The sequence below is a fragment of the Manihot esculenta genome, chromosome 11 (assembly GCF_001659605.2).
Source record: "Manihot esculenta cultivar AM560-2 chromosome 11, M.esculenta_v8, whole genome shotgun sequence".
In the NCBI taxonomy this organism is placed as follows: Eukaryota; Viridiplantae; Streptophyta; class Magnoliopsida; order Malpighiales; family Euphorbiaceae; genus Manihot; species Manihot esculenta.
In genome coordinates, this window is record NC_035171.2 from 7166146 (window position 1) to 7188036 (window position 21891).

At 36.2% G+C, this 21891-nt stretch overlaps 1 pseudogene; it reads left to right on the top strand.

Annotated features, from left to right (window-relative positions):
* The first annotated feature begins 2179 nt into the window (after nucleotides 1–2179).
* LOC110626378 overlaps nucleotides 2180–21891 on the top strand; it is a 70734-nt pseudogene continuing 51022 nt past the window's right edge.

The following is a 21891-nucleotide window of genomic DNA, read 5'->3' on the forward strand; positions in this document are numbered from 1 at the left end:
TAGAGAGAGACTCGAGCCGCGAGGGATGGAAAGAAGACTAGAGGACTGAGGACAACCAAGTTGCTGACGGTGCGAAGAGCAGACGAACTGGAGAGCGACGGGCGACGATTGCGTGGAGAGTGACGACCGACGATTGCGTGGAGAGCGACGGCCGACGCCAACGATTGTGTGGAGAGAGAGACTAGAGAGCGACACTGAGGTGAGGATGAGTTGGAGTTGCTAAGTCGCGCATCTGCAACGTAGTGAAGAGCGACGACCCGAGTTAGCCGGGATGGTTAATCAATCGATGCCGGAAGGAGAGTGGAGGTGGATCGGCCGGAAGTGGTGGAGCTCAGTGCTCAGAGAAGAGGCACAGGCATTGTGTGTGAACTGTGATATGAGGCGGCGTGAAATGGAGACGCTGTGAATTCTACCAAGTGAGATGGCTTTTAGATTTAGGGCAAATAAGGGTACATTTCAAAACGACGTAGTTTAAGTGATTTCGGTTCGGTTCGGTTTAATCGAAATTTTTGAATCTAAAACCGAACCGAACCGAAATTACTGATTTTTTAAAAAATTAAAACCGAACCGAATCGAATAAAAAATAAAACCGAACCAAAATTTCAAAATTAATCGGTTCGGTCGGTTATTTCGGTTTAAACCGATTTTTGCTCAGCCCTAATGACACCTGAAAATTTTTAAATTATTTAGAATTACGTAAATAGTTTTATATTTATATTTTTAGTGGATAACATTTTTTTTTTAAAAAGAAGTGTAGAAATTTTGGTTGATTAAAAAATTCTAAAATACTGAAGTCATAAATTTATGAACGGGAAGAGTAAATAATTATATGATTTAGAATTTTTATAAAAAAATTTGAGATTAATTAAATATTAGTAAAATTATAAAATATTTAATTTTAATACGTATAAAAATAATTCTCACTCATTATTATATTATTAAAAATTTATTGAAAAATTAATTCAATTTAATTTTAGAGATATAGGTAAAAGGTAATCTTATGTTTAATTATAATTAAATAAATTATTAATGATATTTAGATATATACGTAAGAGGTATTCTTAGCTGTCCGAATTCCAGTCCCAACCTCCCAATAAAAAAGGAAAAATGTGTACACATGTCATTCAAATAAAGCTTCAAACCCTTAATTATTTCTCCTCCCCTTCTTTGGATTAGAAAGAGGAACAATATTATAATATCCTTTTTTAAAGAAAAGAAAAGAAAATTTGAATAAAATAAGATCATGGGATATCACACTCTATAAATAGTATGGAGAAAATGAATTTCAAGAATTTAATGAGTATTAGAGAATAATGTCCTTTAACAGGTTTAAAATTTATTTTTATAATATTGGGAAAGGATGATAATTTTTTTTAAAATTTATATATTTAAAAATACTTTTTAAACTATGATATTATTTCTATCAATAATCAATAAAGATTAATTTATTTTTAAGGATTAATTCATTCTATTAAAAACTTAAAAAACAAAGTTAATGTAAAATCAACTTGAAATATTTAATTTAGTAATTCAATTTAATACTATATATTAATTTATAATATATACGAAAATATAAATTTATAATTTTTTATATTATAAACGAAAATATAATATAACCAAAATATTTAATTTAATAATAAAATATAATTAAAAATTATCGTATATGAGACCGTGGAATGAGTGATATATGACAAGAATTTTAGCTTGTCTTTGTACTGTATTTAGCTCTACCCTTTTATTTATCGTTTGTTTGTGAAAAATTATTTATATTTAAAAAATAAAAAATATTTTTTATAAAAAATATTTTTTAATAAGATAAATTATTTTTTATTATTTTATTTTAATTTAAAAAATAAAATTTAGTAATAAATTTATATATAAGTGTGGTATGAAAAATAATTTTCTTTCATCATAAAAGAAAGTTATTTTTTTTAAAAATGATTTATTTTATTCATCGACTATTTACTGTTAATAAGATTATTTAATTATTTAAAATATTAGAAAATATGAAAAATATTTTTTTTAAAAATATTTTTTAAAAATAAATGAAACTTAAAAATTAAAAGATATTGTAAATAAACTAAAGTTGGGCCGTATAGAGAGCTTTTCTGGGCTGGCCTGCGTCCATTTAAAGCCTATATTTCTGCTACTCTTATTCTCTCCCTTGCTCGCTCGCTATGTATGTAAAACAACAGCCTTTTTCTTCATAGCTTTGTTCGTTTCCCTTCCTTTCCTTTCTCCTCCCAATTTATATCTCTTTTATCGGCCATTGTTTTGCCCTATGCTTCCTATTCTCCTTCAATTCCTGCGGTTCAGTTTTACTTCGTTTGATTTGAGAATGCACGTATGCTATTTTCACCATCTCTCTCTTCTCTTTGCTATTTTAATTTTGATGTTAAATTGAGTTGTTTTCTCTTGTGGATTCAACACTTCGGGAACTCTTTTTCCCTTCCAAGTCGGGTGCCATTTATCAGTTGTAAGAATTATGAATTCCTTGGTATGTTTGGCTATTCAGTTACTGATGAACTGGATGCTCTTTTTCTATATTGATTTTTTTGGCTTGCTAATTGTTTGAATTTCTTACTTTCAGTTTCATAATTCATTTAGATTCTGAGTCATTTTGGGCTAAATGCAGTTTAAATGTACTAAGAGTCATTTGGATTTGAGAAATTGATGAAACTGTGAACTGTGTTTTAGGAAGAGCATTGAAAGAGCTCGGTTATGAAGTGAAATCAGATGTAATGTTCATTTAATCAATTTTGTCTTGGATATATAATGTAAATCTTAAAATCAGTATGAGCTAGTATGTTGGAATGCTTTTAGCTCTTCAGAGCTATATCTGGAGCAATTTGTCACAAAAGCTATCATAATAAACTCTTAAAAGGACAAGCGAACTTTGAATTTTTTGTGTTGTATATATGCTTTCTATATTCCATTTACTTTCACTCTCTTGGTTAGTGTGTTCAGTTAACATACATTTTACTATATGTTTATGCATGTTAAGGTATAAATACTATATGTTCTGGTAGGGTTACTTTGTCATTAGGATTAATTATATTTAACTAATATTCATGTGTTATAAATTATAGGTTCTATGCCATGGATGATTGTGCTGTTCAGTTTGGATTTGGAATTCTTTTGAGGATGCTGGCAGCCCTGTGCTTATACTGTCATCTAATTCGGAAATGGGTTAGTACAGATAGTGCCATTCATGCTTCATAAACATCAGTTCCCTTGGTTGCTCCATTATTAGGCGTGATTTATGGTGGAGAGCTGGTGAGTATTTTTCTAATGTTGATGGGTAATTGAGTTTTGTTCTTTCTATGTCTAAGTTTATTTATATTTATGATTTTCATTTTTTTTCTTTTCTATGTCTTGCGGTGATTTATTTTTTGTTTTGATTGGGAGATTCTGCTATGATAGGTAAGTTGAGGATGTAACTAATGCTCCTCTAATTGTTTGCTTATTTTATTTGTTTTGAATGATTTGCATGTTTTTTATCCTTCATTCTGTTGTTTAACTGTGGTTTCGATTATCTTCAATTTTTGTACATTTTAAGTTTTCTTTTGTTTTATTATCTATTTTTTCCTTAGAGGTTCATGGGTTGTTTATTTTCTTATTCTTTTTCATGTTTTCTTCCCTTCCTTTTGTCATCATTTTCTTCTTGGCTTTTGTGGTGTTCTACTGATTAAAATTACAAAATTTCTATTCCATTGTGATCTAGTGTGTCTATGCTTCTGGTCTTTGCTCTTTAGTTTACCTATTGTGGCTTGATTTATCTTTAATTTGCAAAATTTCTGAAAATTTTCTTACAAAACTTTTGTTATATTTGTGTATTTACTCAATTCATTACCATTCTTATTCCTTTTAAAATGCAATGCTGTCTTTTTTTTTTTTTTTGTCATGTATTTTTTGCCTAGACTTTTTGTTGGTCATAAGTTGCTGCTAAATGTGTGCAAGGAGATATTTCAAATACATTTGGTTCTTATGGTATGGTGTATTGGATGCAAGGCTTACCTCTAACAAAATTTTAGATGCTCAATGTCCTTGCTTTTTTTTTTCTTTCAGGATGCTTCTTCTCTAATATGATTATCAGAAAAAGACGAGAAGCATCTTAAATTGAATCATGTCTCCGGAATTATATATGGAGTTATGGACAATATACTGTAAGTTTATTTCCATTAAGATTTATGCTGCTTTATATGTTACATACTGTAGTAACATGATTATAGATCAGAGGAGTTTGAAACACATATTTCATTTTGTACCTTGTATAGGTCTTTTATCATCCTCATTATTTGCAGTTTAAGCTGGCTTCTTATCTTAAGCAATGGGATATAGTACTGTAAATTACTTTGGTTTTTCAGGCGATTGAGCTTCACATATTAATACTTTGCATTTCATATATTGGAGGGTTGTTTTTGCATACGTAAAGGTGCAGCCAATTTTATATGTTCCCCAAATAAAGACAGTTAGAAGATGCTTTTTTGTACATATTTATCAAGTGATATGGCCTTTGCAACTTTTAAATCTGCTTCAGTTAGATATGTTAAACGCATGCAGCTGCTAGCTTTAGAAATTTGTATATTTGTAGTGCACATAGAAGCTCAATGGTCAATGGAATGGGTGCAAGTATGATGTGAAAAAGCCCTTTACAATTTCTGCTTTCTTGCATAATTCAATGCTAACTTTGTAATGAATTTATTTATGTATTTATTTATTTTTGGTATGTAATTTATTAATAAATTCTGAGAAATGTTTATCTTGATAAACCCCCTTTTTGGGTTTAATTTTTAGTGCTCTATTGCTGTAAGAGGATCGCTTACACTCATCAATGGCTTTGAGTTGATTGGATGCCTTCACTTCACTCCACAGGTATGTAATTAATTTCCTTCCTTTGAGCATACTTACCTAATAATACTTGATCTCTCTCACACTTTCTTACATTCTATTTCCACCCGAGCTAATTGACGTTTGATAAATAAACAACGAAATACTGATTGCCTTAAGAATGGTGATACAGGCCCCTGTTTGTGATCTCGTTAGGGGTCTTTGGAAAAGTGGGTCAGGTTTGGAAGAAGAAGAAGGGTGGTTCTTTCTTCTGCCTATGTTTGCAGACTTAGAGAGGATCTGAAATCTCTTGAGTGTAAAGTACTAAAAAACTAGAGAATTAATTTCCTTCCCATTTTATTGAAAAGGAGTATATATACAACTGAGTTTTAACTGTAACTCCTAAAAATAGTGAAGCAACAAATATGAAAATATTCTCAAACAACAAAAATAAAATCACAAATAAAATAAAAAGATTCCATAAAATCAGTAGCTAATAATTGACCAACAGACTTAGTCAATCAGCATTTTCTTTTTCAATCTGTGAGTGTATCTCTTGTAGACCAACTGCTACTGGTTGCTATCATTACTCCCTCCCATTTTGACGTGCTTGTCCTCAAGCACTTGACCAGCCAGGTTACCAGACATGTTTTCATGAAATGGTTTGAGCAAGGAAACATGAAATACTGGATGAATATGAGCATCAGGAGGAAGATCTAACTTGTATGCCGACTGATAAGCGGTTGTCGAAGCCGTCAAAAATAAACCTATTAAACAATCAACAATTAACTTGTAGATAGTGGCAATAGGGTCGAACCACAGGGATTTGACACTACGGATTTTCCTACTAATGACTTGGACAAGTGAATAATAAGAAATTAAAAGAGGGGGGTTTTGTTTTGATGATTAAAACTAAATAGCAAGAGAAAGCGATAATTTAAATAGATGAGAATTTCAATAGGAGAAGAATTCTAGTTGAAAAATGGATCTATTTCAGTTTGTTTAGAATTGATCATTGATCTTTTCGATACTCCTATTTATTTCAATAAATTAGTTTAGGATGTGGAAGACGCTTCTCACAATCCAAATTCCTCCTTAGTTCTAGTTTGATTAGGAAACGTTCGCTAATCAAACACTAATCAACAAGTTGCCAAGGAACGTCCTTGGGGCATTGTAGCATCGAACAACTGTCAACTGCATTAAGACTTAGAGAAACCTAATTCTAACCTTGCCAACCGCGTGGTCAAGTTTAGATTATGCAACTTGATTAAATGTGTGTTTAAATAATCTAAGCAATTACGGACCTAAATTATTCAAACAATTGTTACTTAAGCAATTAAAAGCAATAGGCCTAAATTGATTCTAAAAGCAAAGCAACAATTATAGAAAGATCAAATTGCATAAATATTGAAAATAAATAGAAGTTTAATAATGGAGATTTAAATCTCCCAATTCATCACAAATCTGAAATTCACCAACTTCAACTAGAAAAGGTTGGATTTAGCCACTCATGGTGGACAAAATCACAAAAGGAAGAAGAAAGAAAAGAAGGATAATTTCTGCTGTGTTGCTGGAGAATTTCCGAGGATGGCAGATGCTGAAAGAGATGCTGAGGTGCCTTTGATGCTGCCCTTTTATAGCTGGAGAGTCCCAAGTCCAATTTGATTAGGGTTTTGTAATCTTAATTTGATTTGGTCTTCTTTGTAGTCTTTGATTCCTCTTTGAATTTTGTGTTTGATTGAGAATGGAACTCTCTAAATGAGGGGCGTGGCTCTTGGGACTGATCTTGTGGTGTTTGAAGTGGACTTGGACTTCTTTCCTTTGAATTTGGATTTTCTGCTCTTTTCCCGCCTCTGCTGTATTTTCTGTTATTAAAGTGATTTGGGCAGATTCTGCAAGTGATTTGGGCAAATCACTTGCTCATTTTGCCCCAATCGCTTCCTGGGGTTTAGTCCAGTTTCTGTCTTTGTTTCTGCGAGCGACTTGGCCAGTTCCTGCGAGTGACTTGGGCAAGTCACTTTGACCCAATCACTTTTCCAGCTTTTTCTTCACTTTTTCTCTAACTTTCCAATTTCTTCCTTTTCTGTAAAAACATATCAAAAACACAAATTAAGCTAGAAAAATGTGTAAATAAACAGTAGAAAATATAATAAAAATGTGGCTAAATTATGCTTGATCACCGACGTTCCAATGCGCTTGAGAACAGTGAATGGGCCATGATATTTTGGAAGCAACTTCTGATTTTTCCTAGCAGCAAGAGACTTTTGGCGATAAGGCTAAAGTTTTAGCAAAACCTTGTCTCCATATTTGAACTGAACATCCCGACGACGAGCATCGTAGTAAGCTTTCATTTTCTGTTGAGCACTGAACAAGTTTTCATGCAAAGAAGAAAGTAATGCATCACGAGATTGGAGAGCAATATCTAGTTCATCCAAATGAGTACTTCCCGGTGAATACGAAAGCAATCGCGGTGGCGGCCTGCCATACACAACCTCAAATCGAGTAGCCTTCAATGAAAAATGGAAGCTTGTATTATAGCAATACTCAGCCCAAGCTAACCATTCCATCCATTTGGTAGGACGATCACTTGTGAAATATCGAAGATACATTTCGATAGTACGGTTAACTACCTCAGTTTGACCATCTGATTGAGGGTGATAAGCCGAACTACAGGAAAGTTTAGTGCCACATAAGGTGAATAACTCAGTCCAGAAGTTACTTGTAAAAGTCACATCACGATCACTTACGATACTTTCTGGTAGCCCATGCAACTTAAAAATACAATCGAAGAAGAGTCGGGCAACACTTACTGCTGTGTAAGGGTGAGAGAGAGGCAAAAAATAAGCTTGTTTAGAGAATCTATCCACGACCACCAATAAAACATTTTTTCCTTTAGATGTGGGTAACCCTTCTACAAAGTCGAGAGAGATTTCTGCCCATATTTGAGTGGGAATAGGCAGAGGTTGCATAAGACCCGCAGGATGTAGTGTTTCAGATTTGTGGCGTTGGCAAACAGAGCAAGTGCGGATAAATTCACGAACATTCTTTTTAATGCCAACCCAATGGAAATCTCTTGTGATGCGATACAAGGTTTTCTGATAACCTTCATGGCCTTGATTGTGTAGAGCAGAAATCACAGATTGAATTGATGGGGAATTGTTGGGTAAGAAAACTCGTCCCTTATAAAGTAAAAGCCCCTTCTTAAAACTCCAAGGCAGTGCTGCTGTTCCACTGTTTACAACTGTGATTAATTGCTGAATTTCAGTATTTTGCAGCTGCTCCCTTCGAATTTCATCAAATAAGTTTAGTTGAGGCTTTGAAATGGCCATAAGAGCTGCAACGTCTTCATCGCGACGAGAGAGCGAACCAGCAACTGTATTATGCTTGCCTGCTCTATATTCAACTGAGAAGAGAAAACCCATTAGTTTGCTAAACCAACGTTGTTGGAATGGAGAGCCAATCGTGGTGCGCCCATATCGATATCCTCATATTCAAAAAGAGGAGATCGAAAAACAATGTTCTAATATGTTACAGCAAGGGATAATCCGTCCAACTGAGGCTTTGAAATGGCCATAAGAGCTGCAATGTCTTCATCGCGACGAGAGAGCGAATCAGCAACTGTATTATGCTTGCCTGCTCTATATTCAACTGAGAAGAGAAAACCCATTAGTTTGCTAAACCAACGTTGTTGGAATGGAGAGAGTACCTTTTGCTCCAAAAGGAATTTCAAACTGTAATGATCAGTTCGAATGATGAACTTGCAGCCCCAAAGATAAGATTTCCACTGTTTGACAGCCTTGACAAGCCCAATTAATTCATTCTCATAAGCGGGCAGATTTCGGTGTCTTATTGCCATAGCTTGACTGAAATACGCCACTGGTCTATTGTTTTGCAGTAGGACAGCCCCAATCCAGCCTCTGATGCATCACATTCTATTATAAATGGTTGAGAAAAATTAGGTAGAATTAATACCGGGGTGGTAGTCATTGCGTGCTTCAATGCTTGAAAAGCTGTGCGGGAATTTTCTGTCCAGTGAAAAGAATTCTTTTTGAGCATAGCTGTTAATGGAGCTGCAATGATTCCATACTGAGGAACAAATTTGCGGTAATATCCAGTAAGACCAAGAAACCCCCGGAGGCCTCGAATAGAAGAAGGTTGTGGCCAATCCAACATTGCTGAAATTTTGGTGCGATCCGCTTGTACCCCGGCAGCTGAAATTACATGCCCCAAATATTGTATCTGAGTTTGGGCAAAAGAGCACTTGGATTTTTTTAGGAACAATTGATGTTGAGCCAGCAGCTGAAATACTGTTTTCAAGTGTTGGAGGTGCTCATCCCAAGTCAAAATTAAGATATCGTCAAAAAATACCAAGATGAATTTCTGCAGGTAAGGCCCAAATACCTCATTCATAAGGGCTTGAAAAGTTGAAGGAGCATTGGTGAGGTCGAATGGCATCACTAAAAACTCAAAATGGCCATGGTGCGTGCGGAAAGCAGTCTTTTTAATATCCATAGGGTGCATTCGAACTTGGAAATACCCAGATCGCAAGTCAAGCTTTGTAAAAAATTTTGCTCCCCCTAATTCTTCCAGTAATTCATCAATCACAGGAATCGGGAATTTATCTTTGACAGTCTTGGAGTTCAATTCCTTGTAATCAACACAAAGGTGCCATGATCCATCCGCCTTGGGAACAAAAATCACCGGAGAAGAGAACGGTGATCTACTTGGACGGATTATCCCTTGCTGTAACATATTAGAACATTGCTTTTCGATCTCCTCTTTTTGAATATGAGGATATCGATATGGGCGCACCACGATTGGCTTTGTAAGTGGTTCCAATACAATGCGATGGTCACAATGACAACTTGGGGGCAGCGTTGTGGGCTCAGCAAAAAGATTTGAGTATTCAGTCAGCAATCCAAGCAAGCGATCATCTGAAGTGCGCTCAGATTGGATGGAGCACAATTTTATTGAAGAGGGCTGAATTCCCTGCAATTGAATCTGCTGCTGTTGCTTAAAAAACACCATAGTCATGTGAGAAAAGTGCCATAAAATTGGTCCCAAAGTCCTGAGCCAATTTACTCCCAGAACGATATCAAATCCAGTCAAGGGAAGAATGAGTAGATCAACAGAGAATGAGTACTGACCCAATGTAAGAGGAACATTTCGACAAGTACCTGGGCTAATTATTTGTTCTCTATTAGCTACTGTGACCCGCAACTTATCCCTCTGGTCTGTCTTGTCTTTCAGGTGTGTTGCCGTCTCAGAGTTAACGAAACTGTGAGTACTCCCAGAGTCCACCAGAACCAGTAGTTTCTGTCCATTCAGATTGACCTCCAACTTCATAGATTGTGGGGAACCAATACCTGTGATAGCATTGAGTGAAATTTCTGGGTTTATGTCATGTGGGCAGTCATTGCTAAGGTCCATGTCATCATCTTCCTCCACTAAATCAAGCCAAAATAGCCTTTTGCATTGATGACCACGAACAAATGGTTCTTCACAATTGAAGCAGAGTCCCCTTTGTCTTCGTTCTTCCATCTCAGCCCGTGTTAGCCTTTTCCCCTTCTAGCAGGTAATGAATTTGATATTGATGGTGCACTAGTTCTCTTATTTTCATGAGAACCATACTGTTTCAAAGCTGCCTGCTTTCGTTCATACAATCGGGACATGCTCATTGCCGTTGCCAAATCTGTAGGATGATGCAGTTCTACCTCTACAGTTATGTATTCTTGCAGCTCGCTAATATAGAGTTGAACCTTTTGCATTCGTGTGAGACTTCCTGCCCTTGCAACTAGGATTTCAAATTGATTCTGGTAACCAGTTTGTTTCAATTTGGCTAACTCTCCCAGCTTGTTGGATCAAATCGAAGGTCCAAATCTGATGTTGCATTGCTCTTTGAACTCTGTCCATGTTGGGTCAGGAACATCATCAAGAAACTGCATGTACCAAGGCTGTGCCACTCCTACCAAATTATACGATGCCAGCTGGACTTTCTCTTCTTCTGGTGTTTGTTGATGGCGGAAGAAGTGCTCACATCGACTAATCCACCCAATAGGATCTTCAAGGCCATTGTACTTAGGAAAATCCAATTTAGTAACTTTGGGGAAAATGGAATTTCCTGATTGAGTCTCAGAACCAGTGGAAATGGCTGGTCCCTTTGCCTTTGATGTACGTTCTTGTGTGCTGCTTCCGGTCACTGCTGTGGCTTCCTTAACGCTTGCTAAATCAAGGGTAAGAGCTTCTAATTTTCTGTTTAGTTCATCTTGTCTAGCTTTATTAGCAACCTGTTCGTCAAGGAACATTTTCATCATTCGTTCAAGCTGTTGTTGAGTTTGATCCCCCAGAACAGCTGGCTCTGATACCAAATTGATACAGGCCCCTGTTTGTGATCTAGTTAGGGGTTTGGAAAAGTGGGTCAGGTTTGAAAGAAGAAGAAGGGTGGTTCTTTCTTCTGTCTATGTTTGCAGACTTAGAGAGGATCTGAAATCTAGTGTAAAGTACTCAAAAACTAGAGAATTAATTTCCTTCCCATTTTATTGAAAAGAAGGAGTATATATACAACTGAGTTTTAACTGTAACTCCTAAAAATACTGAAGCAACAAATATGAGAATATTCTCAAACAACAAAAATAGAATCACAAATAAAATAAAAAAATTCCATAAAATCAGTAGCTAATAATTGACCAACAGACTTAGTCAATCAGCATTTTCTTCTTCAATCCGTGAGTGTATCTCTTGTAGACCAACTGCTGCTGGTTGCTATCAAATGGTTTCTTGTCAACAACAAAAAAAATTCTGGAACTGTCCAACTCAGGGCAGGATCAACCAAAGAATATATAATGAAGTGTGTGTATGCAGAGAAGTTATACAATGATAAAGATATAGGGAAAAAAATATAATCTTTAATCATCCTAATCCATTTCTAAGCATGAAAATTATTTACCTGATCGAAATTTTCTAAGATTTCCTTCACATTAGTTACTTCCTTATTTTGATAGGAGTAGGACTAGAAAATACCAATTCCTCAATTTCAAATTTTTACTACTATGTCTTGATCCACTATTTCACTCATACACTAACATCGTACATACTTATTATAATGTTTAATAACCGTAAGTTTTACTCCACAAATCCTATCTTCGTGTTGCAATTGATTTAGGGTTCATTGCTTAGTGTCACAGAAGAAAAGCTAAAAGCTTCTATCCATCTCCCCTTCAATGCTTTGTTGATGCCATTAGATTGCTGAACTGATTTGATTAATCACCAACGTCTTGAGATGACAGATTTTCTTTGATCTATAAATGCACATCTTGAAACTCACCCTACATTAATCTAGCATTTAAATAATGTTAGAGTCAAAAACAGAAGTATACGAAGTAGAAATTTTATATCAAATTGCTAGCACAATATGGACATTTAATGAATGTCTACCTCAACTTTTCTTTCAAAGTGGTGAAATAATGAAAGAGAGTGCGAAGAATCATATTGAAATGATTATCATTTAGGAATTCCTAGTAGTCTCTCACATGTACAATGCCTTACTGTGCCAATTCCATCCACATACAATAAAAGTTATGTTTACCAAACTGTAAGGAAAACTTTGAGAAAAATGATTTAAAAAAATCCATACACTACAAAACCGACAAACGTGAATATATTAGTAATCGGACTACCAAATTCATTGCTAATTTGTAAGAGAAAAATTGGGTTGATTTTACTAATAGATTCATAATCCGTTGGTAAAGTTTGCAATAAAGTCTCAGATTTTGAAATGTTTCAGGCCCACAAAATAAATGTTTCAAGCTCTCTAAAAATTAGTATGAAGTCATATATTAATATTAATAGTTATTCCTTATATTATAGAACATTGAATAACTACATGAGTGGGCCAATTAAATTGAGGTGGGTATCTTAGGATTGTTGGGCTATTGATGATTACATTAGAATATGTAATATGAGACTCTTGTGATAATTCTCCATTTGATTTTCTAAACTTTTCATTAGGAATTCGAACCGAACCTTACCATGGGATCAGCTAAGAGTGGAAATTTGATTAGTAAAACCTATTTTTTAAAAGAATTAAAACACTAAAATAAGTAGTATTAACAATATTATTGATAATTTGAAATTATAATATTTTGAGAGATAAAAATATGGAGAGACGATTGAAAACGATGGGGAGAAAGGAAGAGAGAAAGGAAGAGACGGAAGAGACAGAAGAAAATTGAAAGAAAAAGAATGAATATTATATATGTCAATAATCATTTTCACGGACCATAATATATGGACTATAATTTTAAAAACAATATATTTTCAATTACTTTTTATTCGAAATTATATTAATTTAATTTCTAGATATTTATTTTCCTCTTGAAAAGTTCCTTCATTAGATAAACTATTTTTTTTCTTAAAAAATATATTTTCAGATTTTTTATTGATTCCTTCCGTTTTTTTAAAAAGAATCCGTAGAGAGATATTAAGTTTTCATTAATAAATTTAAAATTAAAAAAATTAATTTTATTTTATTTTAAATTTTAAAAATAAATTTAAGCATAGAAAAATTTTGAAAATAAAAATTCATTAGTTTTTACTTTTTTTTTCAATTTTATATATTCTAATTTTAGAAGTCCTAATAAATTAAAAAATAATAAGTTTACACAGTTTTACAACTAGTAATTAACAAGAAAAAAAGAAAATAATTGTGAGATGAGAAATTTATAAAATGCTTCAATCTCACTAATAATTTTATTCTATGTATTATGAAAAATAATTAACCTCATTTAGATTAAGATTTGGATGTAGAGATGGACTGAATTTTCTAATTGGGTGGGCCACTTAAATTGAAGTTGATTATGAAGTTTGGCCACTGAATGATAAATAGTAATTAGGAAATTTTGAATAAATATGGGACTGCATTTGATGTCTAAACTTAGGTTCTATACTAATAATATTTTAAATTCATTCATAAATTAAATTATTATTTAATTATTTTTTAAAACGGAAATGTTAAATTTAATATGAAAGTATTTTTAAATATATTTTATTAATGTATTTGTTGTATTTTTTTTTAAAAAGTAAATATTAATGCAAAACAATCCTAATTAAAGTTTGGTCACATTTGATACTGATTTATGAAATTAATAAATTATTGGAATTGGTTATCTAAAAAGAAATTTTTAATAATTCGATCAAATGATAGACTAAAATTTTTAAAATTTTATAATATTATTACTTTAGTTAAAAATTTGGAGAGAATATAATAAATCACTTATCTACTATTAACCTATATAATTTAGGTCAAGTCAATACAATTACTTTCTTTTTGGCTCACCAAAATGTCCTTAGAAATTAAAATAAACGGAAGTGGAGAAAATCATTTATATATATATATATATATACATATACACCTTGTAAAGCACGTATATATATATATTATTCTAATGTTAAAAATTTAGTGTTTGAAAATTATTTTTAATTTAATTATACGATTGATAAATCTATAAAAATTTATAAATTTATAAATTTTATTAAATAAAATTTCATCATAAAATGCATCTGTCACCATTGTTGTTTATTTTCTTTTATCTATTTATTAAGTAAAAAATAAAAAAATTTTATCATTATAATTGATTTCTTTATACAACTAATAATATTTTATTAATTTATATTGAAAAATAAAAGTTATCTTCATAAATTAATATTATATTAACAAAATAATTCAGGAAATATATTTACTTTAAATATATAATTATGATATTTTTTGTATTTTTATTATATATGTTAATTTCACAATGAATAATTACAATCAAAATATCTTTTAAATGAAAATATTAATATTAAAATTAAATTATATAAATTATAAATACTTATTATTTTATTGCTCTGATTAAGCAAAACTTAAATATCCTAGTCAATAAATTTAGATAGAATAAAATTCTTAAAATTTAATAATAATAGAAAATTTGAGAGGAATATATATTACACACCCCTAAATAGAAAATTCATAATAAAATAAAGTAATCTACTAAAAATGAAATAGAAATAAAGATGGAGAATGAGATACAAGATGTGCAGTTATTACAACCTAAAATTGTTTAAAATTATTTCAATGATAAATAATAATAATAACATATATTAAATAGTTTAAAGCACTTTGTAATTAAAATAATAACATTAATTTTAATTTCTAGGCAACTTCAACTCATCTTAGGTTTTGGTAACTTTTGATATATATATATATATATATATATATATATATATATATATATATATATATATATATATATCTTAAATTATTTTTTTGTAGTCCCAAAAGTTTACTTAATGAAAATGGGATCAAAGCATTCTAAATTATCTCAAACTAATTAAACTTGCATGTTCACGTGTTTCAAACTTGCTTTCTACAGCAATAAAATATAGTTTAGATTCATTCATAAAGTAAATTATTATTTAATTATTTTTTTAAACGGAAATGTTAAATTTTAATATGAAAATATTTTTAAATATATTTCATTAATATATTTGTTGCATTTTTTTTCATAAAAAAGTAAATATCAATGCAAAACAAATAGTGGTACTAATTAAAGTTTGGTCATAGAATGATAATTAGAAAATTTTGAATGCATACTGAATCACATTTGATTTTGATTTAAGAAATTAATGAATTATTGAATGGTTATATGAAAAGGAATTCCAATCATTATGATTAGATGGAATAAAATTCTTTCAATTTTGATAATATTATCAATTTAATTGGAAATTTTGAGAAAATATAATAAATCACTATATGATATGGTTGTTAAACATTAATAATTTATTGAAACTATTGTCGGTACAGAAAGACTTAAATATCTCGGTCAAAAGTTTGGGTAGAATCTCAAAGATTTTATGATATATAGCTGTCTTGTTGGAAAATTTAAGGAGAATATTACACATTAAAAATATAATAAACTACCGTGTTTTGAAGTACAAAATATTGGCAATAATGCAAGAATAATATTTTAAATTTATTTATGAAGTAAGTTATTTAATTATTTTGATATTTTTATAAACGGAAATGTTAAATTTTAATATGAAACATTTTTAAATATATTTTAGTAATATATTTATTATATATTTTTTTTAAAAAAAGTAAAATATCAATGCAAAACAAATAGCTATCTTAACTAAAGTATAAGGACTATCATATATACTCATTATAAATTATCACTCATGAAAACATAGAAATTTTTTTTTATCAATTGGTTGTATTTCATGCTTTTATTTTATTAGTGATGTTCTGAGATCCAAAGAGACAGGGTTTTCAATATATCTGTGTAAGTTTGAATGGAGAGGAAGGCGTGCTTCCCCTTTATCCTTTTCCCTCTTGTCCCCTTGTGATGTGTAACGACCCTCCTGCTACAGTGCTACCTTTCCTGTCAAACAGGTCTGTACGTACGGATATTTCAGAGGCCCTTCCGTGTCAGACGGCCATTTAATTCCCTTCGGCGCGCAAGTGGGCAGGGCTGCGAAGTGACTGGGCCTGCTGTCTTTCCTCTTGTCAGATCACCGAGCCTAGTCTCAATTTGTCGGGCTTGGATTTTGGGGTGATCCGGCTTGTCCTTTGTGATGGAATCCGAGCCGAAGTTGCTGGGCAGACCTGCCGAGGGGCGTTCCGGGCTCAAGGTCCATCCTGCCTTTATGGGCCTTGGTTCGACCAAGGGGGCGTGACGCCCGACGGTTATCAATTGCCCATTTATCTCATCAGCAGTTATTACATGAGCGATGAGAGGGTAAATATTGAGGATCCATAATGACCGTGTGGCCCGAGGACGGTTCCTTTCAAAACATATTTTCTCCACTTTACTGTTTTCAAATTCAAATTCTCTCAATCTTTCCAGAACTCTTACTCTCCTTCTGCTTTCTGCATGCTCTGTTCGTCCTGTTCTTCTGCCTCGATCGTCTCCAAGGTACGCTTTTCATACTGCCATGGATAGCCCCAAGCTTCCCGATGTTATGAATCCTGAGAGTACCTGGATACCCCTCTCTTTCGTATTCGGGCTCCTTTCCGTAATGAGAGGATCGTTCTTCCCTATCCTCCTCTCTCTGATCTAATCGACCTCAGAAAGACCGCAGTTTGGTTTTCTTTGTTAAACAACGTGAGTATGACTTAACTTTTCCCTTCTCCCTTTTTTTATCGAGGTCTTCCGATATTTCGGAATAACTCCTCGGATGCTTGCTCTCAACTCCATTCTGTTCATGTGCTCTTTTGAGTCTGTTAGTCTGAGCTGGGGGCTTACACCCATAGCACATCTGTTTGTTACCTTTTTCCGGTTGGTTAGGTTAAGTCAGGGTTTTTACTATTTTGCCCCCTGTGGAGGGCTGTCCATTTTTTCGGGTCATAAAGACTCAATCAAAGGCTGGGTAGAGGGATTTGCCGTAATAGAGCTGAAGGAGGACTCCGGGTTGTCCTGGGAGGTGGACTTCCCTTGGGTGGATGTCCCTTTAGGCTGCAATGATCTCCCCTAGCTAAGCCTTTCAGAGCAGGTCGGCTATCTTCGGCTGACTTCTGTTAAGCAGAAGTATGATGTTGAGAAATCCATGTTTGTGTCCAATCTTCAAGACTGCAAGGATGCTGGTATTTTACTCTATTGAATTGCTCTGTTTTTCCTTCTTAATTTTCTTCGACTACTTTTTTGACTCGTTTTGGTTTTTGTTCTCTGCAGCTTCCACAGCTCCCATGGACAAGATTAAGACTCCCAAGAATTTTGCTTTGACTCGGGAGAGCATGAGGGCTGCACTGGACGCCTTCCGGGCTGGGCGATCAGTGGCTGATGCTACTCGGGAAGTGGCCTAGGTCATCTCCCCCAGGTCCGTGGACCGAACCATTCCCCTGGTCCCGGTTTCCTCTCGTGCCCCTAGGCCGAGCTCCCAGGGTTCTAGGGCCTCCAGGCCTTCTAGCTGTGGTAGGTCCAGCTCTTCTCCTCAATCCCCTCAGGCCTTCAGATCCAAACAGGCCTCCGTTCTGACCTCCCTGGGGTCTAAGATGATTGATGAACCGGCTGAGGACTTGCAGCCTGCGAGAATTGAGGTCGCTCCTACTTCTGAGAAAGCTTTCGAGGAGAGGATCAAGGTCGTTCCTACTAGGGAAGGGGCCCTCGAGGGTGAAAAGGAGGTCGTCCTGGCAAGCGAGGGCGTCCCAGAAGCTGATGTTGAGGTCGCGCCTATTGGTAAGGGCACCTCTAAGGAGGGGGCTAAGTCCAAGTCAGTTGCCGCTGCCCCTCGTGGGAATAAGACCTCGGCTGGCAGTTGGGTCGCTGCCAAGGAGGTTGCAAGCAAGCGAGCTCTGTCCTCCGATGCTCCTGATGCGGCTCTTACCCCTAAGAAGTTTCGGACTTCTAAGCAGCCAGCCCCAGCTCTGCCTCCCCTTGAGAAGGAGAAGACTTCTGTGGTGCCATTACTTTCTGCCCCCAATAACGAGATTTTAAACACAGAAGACATCACCCATCAATTTCCCGCGAGCGCTGTTGCCGAGATATTGCGGGAGCGAATGTTCGGTGGGGCTACTGAGGCCTCAGACCCTCGCCTGCTAGCTCTTACCTGCCTCCTGGCGAGCTCTACTTGAGAGCAGGCAACGTTCTGTTCTCGTACTCGAAAGCAGCTCGGTGACAGTACCAGAGAGATGCTCCTTATGGTGATTTACGTTTGTCCCTTTTCTGTTTTTAATTTACTTAATTTACTTCTGTTTTCTTTGTCTTCTGACTTTGTTGATTCTCCTTCTTGCCGGTTGATGGGCGTTTTAATGGAGATTGACGCCCGGGACCGTTCCCTCAGGGACTCTGTGGACCGCCAGATTGAAGAGGCTCGTTTTGAGGAGAATCTGGTGGCCCCCAGTGACGCCCGGGGTCATCTTGCTGCAGCCCAGGAGCATTAGAAAGCCCTCGAGGAGGAGCTGTCCTGGACTCGAGATGCTGTCAAGAGGGCTGATGAAAGGGCAGCTGCAGCAGAGATTCGTCGTGACGAAGCTTTAGAGCAGCTGTCCTCTCTGGAGAACGTTCGTCGCGAAAGGGATGAGGGCGAACGCGAAAGGGATGAGGCTATGGCCCATAGCGAGGAGGTCTGGTGTCAGTATGAGGCAACCAAGGCAGATTATGATGAGGTCCAGGTCCGATGTGAGACGGTGATGGCCCAGAGGGACGAGGCCCGAGCTAGGATTGTCGTCCTCGAGCAGGAGCTCAACAAACGTACTGAGAATCTGAAAGACCTAACCTTGGCAGCAGAAGAGTCAAAGCTTCAACAACAACTTCTCTGTCAAGAAGTTAAGGCGCTAGAAAGAAGATGTTCCGCCCTGCTTGAGGATGCCAGACATGCTGAGGACAGAGTCTAGTTGGCGTGCGAGGAGCGCCTGCAAGAGTTCAAAGAGTCTGCCGAACTGAAAACAGAGATTGATCAGGCCTGCCAGAAGTGCTTGCAAGAATATAAAGGCTCTTTGGAGCTAAAGCCTGAGATCGAGCAGGCCTGTGAGAATTATCTTCAGTGCTACAAGGACTTTCTTGAGCTGAAAGCCAAAATTGAGGAGGCCTGTAGGGCGCGACTTGCGGAATTCAAAGTATCTGACGAGCTGAAGAATGAAATATGGAACAGAGGCTTCAGCATGTTCGCCTCTGGGTTTAATCAAGGTTTGAAAGAAGCCAGGAATCCCCCTCTACCCCACTAGCTCAGCTCCGAGCTCCTGAAGTGGACTCTGATGGCGAGGAGGTGTGCTGTGGGGAGGATGACAATCTCTTGCCCAAAGGGGTTCCTCGCGCAACAACTGGACCTCGGAGGGGATGCTGAGCCTGAAGGAGGAGGTGAAGGAGAGGGCGGCAGGCCTCAGGGGAGTGATGCCAGGCCTAAGGGAGAGATAGTGCCTTTAGTGGGTGTTGGGGAGCAGGAACCAGAGGGTGTTGGACTTTTGGGGGGCAGTAATGTAGACTATAGTGTGAATAATGATAATATAGCTGCTGATGTAAGTCCTTTTAGAACAATCTTGCCCTGTGTAATCTTTGATGATTGAATAAAATGATGTTTTTGTTCCTTTTCATGTTTGTATTGCACTTTGTTTCCTTTGTTCTTTTACTTTGACGCCTGAGTGTGTGACGACATGGAGATGCTTGTTTTGATCTTGGCTTGTACTTTATCTATACTTAGATTATTTTTCATTCATGTTGCTTTATGGCTTTGCCGATCTACCTAAATTCTTGGGGACCTGGAAATCCCCTCTTCTTTTGATTTGTGATGCTTTTCTAATCTTCAACTTAATCACGAAGAATATAGTGCTGTGGGCATATTTAATCAAATTTTAATTCACTTAACTTTACTGAGTGGACTGGGTTGTCTTTGTGTGAGCTCGGATATGTGAGACTTAATGAAATAATTTACTTGTGTGAGCGTTTCATACCTGCCCTGTTTATGAGCTCAGCCGTTTTAATCATTCCTGACTTGGGCGTTTAACAGTTAGAACAGTCTAGGCCATGTGTCTCGTTGAGACGGCGAGCTTGGTCTCTTGACGCTTTTTATTATTTAGTTGATTTTTGTTAAGTCTTTGTCAGCTGAGAGTTGATCCGAGCTGGAAGCAGGGCTACTGTTTTTCTCAGCTCGGTTTTGTGGCGCCGGGGTCATTATTTGAGCACGGTCACCTATCTCACTGAGATCTTGCGCAAGGTTCAGGCTCTTTTGGCCTTACTGTCGCTTCGTCATCTTAGCCGGTTTTGTAGCGCCGGGGTCATTATTTGAGCCCCGTCACCTACCTCACTTAGATCTTGCGCAAGATTTAGAATCTTTGACTTTATTGTCGCTCTTTAACCTTGCTCGAGATTCAGGCTCATTGGCCTTACTATCGCTTCCAGGCTCTTTGGCCTTGCTCGAGATTCAAGCTCACTGGCCTTACTATCGCTTTCAGGCTTTTTAGACTTGCTCGAGATTCAGGCTCATTGGCCTTACTGTCGCTTCCAGACTCTTTGGTCTTGCTCGTGATTCAGGCTCATTGGCCTTACTGTCGCTTCCAGGGTCTTTGGTCTTGCTTGAGATTCAGGCTCATTGGCCTTACTGCCGCTTCCAGTCTCTTTAGCCTTGCTCGGGATTCAGGCTCGCATCCACTGGAGTCTCTTTGAGATAGGCTTATAAGGCCTTCTCCCCTTTAACCTCTTTCCGATGTGTGATACCTTTGATCCACCTGCATAGGGCTTCTACCCCCTTACAGGCCTGAGCGTCCTCGCTCAGCACACCGTACTCATGAGGCCCAGGCTCTGATACCAATTGTAACGTCCTCTGGGTCCACACCAGTGAATATTGTCCGCTTCGGGTCAAGGGATTGAAACCCTTTCTTCCCTCACAGTTTTGTTTCCGGGTCAAGGGATTTACTACTCTTTCTTCCCAAAACGCGTCCACTGGAGTCTCTTTGAGATAGGCTTATAAGGCCTTCTCCCATTGGCTTTACTGTCGCTTCCAGGCTTTTTGGTCTTGCTCGAGATTCAGGCTCATTGGCTTTACTGTCGCTTCCAGGCTCTTTGGTCTTGCTCAAGATTCAGGCTCATTGGCCTTACTGTCGCTTCCAGGCTCTTTAGCCTTGCTCGAGATTCAGGCTCATTGGCCTTACTGTCACTTCCAGGCTCTTTCGTTTTACTCGAGATTCAGGCTCATTGGCCTTACTGTCGCTTCCAGGCTCTTTAGCTTTACTTGGAGATTCAAGCTCATTGGCCTTACTGTCGCTTTCAGGCTCTTTGGCCTTGCTCGGGATTCAGGCTCATTGGCCTTATTGTTGCTTCATCATTTCAGCCGGTCTTGTGGTGCCAGGGTCATTTTGGAGTCCAGTCACTTACCTCGTTGAGGTCTTCTTTTTAATGCATGTTCTTTTATTTTTAATGGAGAGTAAGACAAACAAACAATAATAAAAGTGACATTGTTTGAATCTCGCTGTCTATTTCATTCTGCATGTTCAGAGTACAATTTCTTCATATATTACTTGTATCTTACAGACATTGTTTGTATTTTAAGGGAAATACCTCTTCAGGTGTTGGATATTCCACACATGAGGCTCTG